Here is a 7,568-nt window from a genome sequence, read left to right on the forward strand (position 1 = left end):
TGCAGTATAGGTGACCTTGTCACTTTCAGCTACGTTCGCAGAACGCAGCTTGTGTGTGATACTACATATCCAGTCATCTGCATCGAGTGGTTCAATGGAATGATGGAAGGTAGGTGGTTTCAGACCCATGAAATCATATATGGACGCTGACTCTTTGTGCTGATGGGAGGTGTTCTCCTCAATACGTGCTAACAAGCGGTTAGACTCTCGCTTGTTCTTCTCCAACTCTAACATGAACTCTGCCAACGAAGACTGGTCGGGAGGATCCTCATCCCTACCATCTCCGTGGTTCCGGCTACGAGCAACAGAACTTCGGTTAACTGACGACATCCTGAAGAACCAACCAAGGAAACAAAGGATGGATTCAGCATCATCATAAGGATGTAGAATATAGAACGAGGAAAATACTATCTCTTGAACTCCTAGGACAATTCCGGCAACATAACGGCAGTAAAATGCTCAAAATGAGACATCCTGCAAATGATGGGGTAGCACCAAACTCAACATCATCACCCAAGGTTCTAAGATATTACTAAACAGGCTACACCGAAGGTACTCGAACTGGGATATGACTTTGATCAACCTATCCTAAGAGACTACGGAGTAGTAACACGTGATCCCGATAGACAGAAGAGGAAGCCTAGTTCCTTAAACCTGTAGGAAAGATAGGATGACTCAGATAAGAAGGCATGAGGGAGAAGGAGTAAAAAGAGCCTTACGTTCCCTTCCACAATCAATTCCCTTATATAACTAAAGAATTTCTAGACTCAACTTCGACCAGGTTGGCTTGGTAATCCTACAGGCAGCCAGGCTCTGATACCAAAGCTGTCAGGACCCCAATTCTAAGTCACACCGATCTAGCATGTAACACCTCATATCACTTTGCGGGCTCACGCATGGTATTCCCACGGGTGTCGCCTTACCATGGCCCGGGACCATTTGCGCCTTTTGGCTCACGTATATGATAGTGTCGCTAGCATCCATATGACAGAGAACCCGGGCCGACATGACTAGTCGTGAACCCAAAGTGGCACTAACTTACGGGGACAGGCATACATGAAACAACATCGAGCATGTCGGTCAGCAGCGTATGAATCCGGGATGTAGCAACTGGGCTACCAGGACTCCGGTAAACCCGGGCTGTAGCAGGCTAGGCAGGACTCCGGATGTCACCGCGTGACATTTCCCTGAAGGACAGACACAGGAACGAAGTGAATCACATGCCGGCCAGTCTAAGTGTTCTGGAGTAGTAGTGCTGGGCTAGCAGGACTCCGATAAACCGGGCTGCAGCGGACTACCATGGCTCGGTGGAAGCACTAGACTACATTTCCCCATAAGAGAGGCTACCAAGGATAGACAACTAGGTTGTCGGATCCCACACATAGCAATACACGTTACACGTATGCATAACATGCAAGTATGTGCTATACAACATGACATCACAACATAATGCAAACTCATATAGATAAAGGCCCAGAAGAGCCACATAGCATTAAATACAAACAGGGGTCACATGACCCATCATTCAGAGCATACAAGCGACGGAAGCATTACATGTCTGAGTACAGACAACTACAAAGAAAAAGGCTGAGAAGCCTGACTATCTACATGTCCCTCCTAAGGGTACAAGATCATAGCTGAGGTAACAAGCTACTCGTCGAAGTCTAAGCGGTACTACTAGTGAGACAGATGTCTCACCTGCAAAACATAAATCAAGCAAACATGAGTACAAAGGTACTCAGCAAGACTTACATCAGGTCCTATCATACATGCATTTGTATCAAGAAGGTAATCTGGGGTTTAGTTGCAGCAAGCCAGCTTTGACTCAGTGGCTATCCTGTTCTACGACAACGAGAAACTTCTTTGAGATGAGGCAACACACACGAGTCCACTAATCCCCACATCAATACACTACTATGGATTCATCCCCGTCTCCTTACGAGAAGGCCATCCATAGCACTCACACTTGTCTTGAGCATTTTAGAGTATCCACTTTAAGTTGTCTATGTACCACGTAAGCATCCAAGAAGTCCATAACCGTGGACACGGCTATTCGAATAGATCATGGTAACCCTACAGGGGTGTACTTCTTCACACACGCTCTCACCAGTTATCACCATATACACGTCATGTCTCCCGGCAACCTTCAAGCGGAAGCCTGGCGAGGGTGTCAGCCACGACCTGACTAACCACGCAAGTCTCTCATCCAGGTTTATCGCCTATTCGGGTTCCATCCGCAAGGAGATCCGGCTGGGGTGTCGCTCACGGCCCCAAACAATGTGTACAGGGTTCCCGAGCCCACCATCCGGGTGCCACTCGGTACACCGGGCCACGGTGCCTAGTATGTCCCAAGTCCACCCTGCCGGGTGCCACTCAGTAGAAAAATAGCACTACCTACAAACACTAGAAATTATTTGCAACTCCTGGACACAGATCAAGTTGGTTAATAAGTCGAGAGGGGCACTTAAGCATTCCAATGTGTGGTAGTAGCTAGTCATTGGACGACATACACAGAATTCAGTGCGTAAGAACAGTTCCAGTGAGACAACCCACCATGTACTCCTACATGGCCTCTCACCGCTACCTTTACCAAATCGTGTTCACACACTTAACTCCCAGCATCAGAACATAGCGTTGCACTCCAATTCATTCCCAATGAATCAGACCTGACATACTCTAAGCAATATCAGGCAAAGCATGGTAGGAACACAATATGGCTCAATCAACTCCTACAAATGCTAGTGGGTTTTAACTATTTACTGTGGCAATGACAGGTCATGCAGAGGAATGGGTTCAACTACCGCAGCATAAAGTAGCAGTTGAATCGTTGTTGTCCTAATGCAATAAATGAGAGCAGGAGCGAGAGAGTAGGATTGTATCGGAATGAACAAGGGGGTTTGCTTGCCTGGTAGATCAACAGGGGGGCACTGCTCCAGTGACAGGTACTCTCGAACACTCTCCGGAGCAGGACCTATCGAGAAGGAACGGTGTCGGCAATCAAAACACAAGCATATGCAATAATATGATGCATGAACATGGCATGAAGATGTGATGTTCTTTGTGCTAATGCATCTAGCATTCATTTGGTTGAAGTCCATTTGAACCAAAGATTCAAATGCAACTCCAAGATAAGCTCTTATAAAAGACATTTATGTGTTTTCACCTATACAGCAGGTATAAGTTGGTTTGTCATGCATGAAACTGGTACATATGGATAGATTGCATTTTTCTGATAATTTTTCATATATAAATTATTTCAATCTGAGCTACGGTTGAATTTATATGAATTTTTGAAGTTTTGGCTAATTTCTGGAATTTCCTATTTTAGAATAATTCCAGAAATCATTTATTGCGTCAGCCTGAGGTCAGCACTACGTCAGCAGTCAACCCAGGTCAAACCTGACGTGTGGGGGCCACACGTCAGTGTCATAGTTAGTTTAACAGAGGGGTTATTTCTAATCGAATTTAGATTAGTGGCACTGGGGCCCACTGTCAGTGTCTCTAGGGGGTAGTTAGTGCCTAATTAAGAAGCCACGTCAGCCCGCCGGAGTTCTGGCCGGCGGCGACCAATAGCGCGGCGGTGACTCGCCGGACTTGCGCTACGAGCGGCGTCTGGACGCGCGAAGACCACCGGGGCGTAGCCCGTCGTCGTCCGCATCCAGGGGAGCTGGTGGGAGGCTGCGGGGGCGCCGGAACTCGCCGGAGCGGGGCTCGAGGCGGCGGCCGGAGTTCGGGATGGCGCGGGCGCGGGGCTGCAGTGCTCGGGCGAGCCAACGGCGTGGCTACGCAGCCTCCTGGAGGTGCCAGGAGCATATCAGTACCCCTGGAGCGAGCAGGAGAAGCTCGGGAGCATGGGCTCGCCGGTCATGGTGGACGACGGCCTCGGGTGATCTCGGGGCTGCGGCTAGTGGGCGAAAATGACGCGGGGAAGAGAGGAGAAAAGCGGCGGAGCTCACAGGGAGGTTGATGAGCATATCAGTGGGCTCGGGGGCGACCGGAGCGAGGCGAATCGACAAACGGCGTCTGGCAGGTACCGAGGTTGAAGACGACCAGATGGTGGCGATGCAGGCCTCCGGCGAAGCGTGGCTCCGTGGGAAGGGCGAGGGCATTGCAGCGAAGGTCTTGGACAGCACGGGGAGGCGAGGGGAGAACGGTGGACGCGGTGGCAGTGAACGGCGTCGACGGCGTGTTCGGGCATGCGTGAGAGAGAGCAGAGGAGGGGGAGGGGGTCCAGAGCGAGAGGGGAGAGACACAGGGGGTCGAGGGCGTCTCCGTGGCATCGTCTAGGCACACCGGGGAGGAGCCAGGCAGGCAGGGAGGGAGGAGGTGGCCGGCGCGTGCACGCGCGCGTCGGGCACACGCGCGCTGTCCTCCTGGCAGGAGGTAGGCGATGACTTGGCCTGGGCCAACAGTGCTGGGCCGACACAGGTGAGTCATTCTCTCTCTGTCCTCTCTAATTCTTTCTGTTTTCTAATTTGTGTCATTTGTTTTGACTTAGTAATAATACTAAACCATTTAATTTAATTCTGTCAAATTTTGCAGGGACCTAAGGGATTAATCCAAAGCCCCTCACCAAAATTCAGAATTTTTGGACATATATTATATATATAGCAAATATATATCCAAAGCAAATAATTACTGGATTAATTCCAAATGCCCAAAATAAATACTTATGAGCTCTTAAAAATATTGATTTGATTTTTATCTCTGTCCAATATTTCCAGAGAGCAACATGAGCATTTTCTTGGACCCTTTTGGAGCAATTTTTACTTGGGTCATTTTCAGAAATGATTCTGAGGGTTTCACAAATCCCCATTTCAAATTTTGATGAAATTTAAACATGATGCAAACATGAAGGCTAGCCTAGGTCATACCAGAACTAGGGATGTGGCATATGTACACATATTAATTAACTCTCATCTTTCTTCTTTTTTCTATCCCTCCAGATCGAGCACAACTTCGGTAAAGAGACGAGGCCCGAAGAAAAAGTTGCGCTCGGATGAAAGGTTTGAGATCACAGCAATCGCGCTCGACGGCCAACCGATTGAACCCATCCGGACAAAGGAAGCATTTGCTGCTCAGTGCGGGGTTCTTGTTAGGGACAAGATCCCGATCAGCATCCACCAATGGTATAAGCCTAAGAACGAAGACCCTGAGGTGTCTTATGTCAATGATATGCAGAAAGATGATCTTTGGACTGAGCTGAAGGCAAATTTCACCCCACCGCCAGAGGAGGATCCGGAGAAGCCAGTTAAAGAGCAATTAATCAAGTCTCATGCTCTTAAGAAGATGGCAGACCTATTCAGGAGGTGGAAGAATGAGCTGAAAACGTTTGTCGACAAAGAAGAGACACTAGAATTCATCGGCAGATATGAGAAGATCAGAGATCACTGGCCCGCTTTTGTGGCCGACAAGACATCGGAAAAGAGTAAGAAGATGTCGGCGACAAACAAGAAAAATGCTGCGAAGAAGAAGCTTCACCATCGCACGGGGTCAGGTGGCTATCTCAAAGCCCGGCCTAAGTGGGCCAAGGCTGAGAATGATCTGCTTGATAAAGGTATCGAACCAGATACAATGAACTGGCCAGACCGTTGCCAGACTTGGTTCTTCGGGGCTGGCGGAACCTTGGACCCTGTATTAGGGAAGTGCGTTTGGACGGACGAGCAAATGAGCATACCAGTCAAGAGGCTTAAGAACTATATCGATGCAGCGCAGCAAGGGACGTTCGTTCCAGACAGAGAGAACGACGAGCTCACAATGACCCTCGGGAATCCTGAGCACCCTGGACGTACACGAGGAACGCCGGGCTCCGTTCCGTGGAAGGCTGGTTTTTCGGACGCAGGCAGTTACAAATGCCAGGAGAGGAGGAAAAAAGTGGAGCATGCCCAAATTCAGACGCTGCACAAAAGGGTTCAAGCGCTAGAGGAACGAGAAGTAGCTCGAAGCAGCGTGGCTTCCACCGAGCTGCTTCAGCCGGAGCATGTCTTGACGGCTCCTGCTAGCTACCCCGTGGATGCTATCACGGAGTCTCAACATTGCCACCTTATGACGCAATGGCAGAACTTCAAAGTCAAGGCGGCTGTCGGCTCTGTTCGACCTCCTGAACCCGGCGCAAGTTTTCACTGTTGTCCGATTCCAGAAGGATATGCCAGGGTGACGGTGGACGAAATAATGGAGGGATTTGAGGACCTCCAGCTGGACTACCCTACCGGTGAAGGGGAGACTCAGCTGGGTTCTTGTCTATTGACTCCATGCCTATGGCGGAAGGAGCTCATCAACCTTCTGAACTGGACGCCTCCGCCTCCTCCTCCTCTGGCGAGTCAGGGCACTCCGCCTCCTCCTCCGCCTCCTCCTTTGGCAAGTGATCAGGGCACTCAGCCTCCTTCTCCGGCGCGTGGCGGCATTCCGCCTCCTTCTCCGCCTGCGCCGACGGGCCCGAGCAGCCAGCCTCCTCCTTCTCCGCCTCGTCGGCAAGGACGGAAGAGACCCGCCGCTGCTCCGGCTACTCCGGCGCGTCGTAGTCCTTCTCCTCCGCCTCGTAAGCAAGGAAAGAAGACAGCTGCAGCCGCTCCGTCTACTCTGCCGGCGTCTAGCAGTACAGCCAGAGGTGGGAGGTAATACAGATTCGGTCCTTCTCTGAAGACTCCAGAGAAGTTACCATACGAGAGGACCCCGGAGGAGAACGCGAAGATCGCGCGAGCTGAAGTGACGAACTTCTTTGAAGGGGTGAAAGCAAAGAAACATCCACCTCCGGAGGAGAAGGTAGATCCGGTGAAAGCGAAGCGCACTCTGGCTGCCCTGAAAAAACCAGCAAAGTCTCCGCCAAAAGGCAACTACGAGCGCATTATTGCAAAGACGTTTGTCGAAGCAAAGCGGTTGGGAAGTACTGTCAGTGATCAAAGGATAAAAGAACGATGAGCTGGGAAAAAAATTGCCCAGCTCGGCGAACAAGCGAACCAATCGTGCCCCCCGCTCAAGGTGTCTAGTGACATCGTCGCTAATGATCCGAGGATGGTGCCCAGTTATAGCAATCTTGGATATTACCTGCCCGATGATGTACATTATGATTTCTTGGAGGTGGAGGAACACAAATACGAGTACGGGAAGCCTCTCGTCAAAGATGAAAGATCTCTAACAACGATGATGCGAAGATTCCATGATTGGTACATGAAAACCCGCAGAGAGTCTAGGGGGAGGAATACTTTGACGCTGAGAGTTAGAGAGGAGCATGACCTTGTTGGAATTGAACTGTTGAATGTTCCATTTGAGGAGTTCTTCCAGTTTTTCAATCAAAAGGCCCTAAATAAAGCAACGGTCACTTGCTACTGTCTGTAAGTAGTACTAGTTCTGTCATTAAGTCTCTCTATATAGGTCAGCTCTTTCATTGCATGTATTTATAATTATCCTCACTATATTATGCAGACTGAAGACCGCCGAATTGAAGAAAAGACAAATTGGTGATATTGGGTTCATTAACACAAATCTCATAGATGCAACTGAGGTTAAATGTTGTGCCGAAGATACCGAGGCCAACTTGCTACGGTCATTGGTAATAAATGAAAACAAAG

At 49.6% G+C, this 7,568-nt stretch overlaps 1 pseudogene; it reads left to right on the forward strand.

Annotated features, from left to right (window-relative positions):
* Positions 1 to 5,175: 5,175 nt before the first annotated feature.
* On the forward strand, positions 5,176 to 7,335 carry LOC147968050 (uncharacterized; annotated as a pseudogene).
* Positions 7,336 to 7,568: the final 233 nt, after the last annotated feature.

Source organism: Triticum urartu, chromosome 5A, assembly GCF_056163025.1.
Source record: "Triticum urartu cultivar PI428250 chromosome 5A, HENAU_Tu73, whole genome shotgun sequence".
NCBI lineage: Eukaryota > Viridiplantae > Streptophyta > Magnoliopsida > Poales > Poaceae > Triticum > Triticum urartu.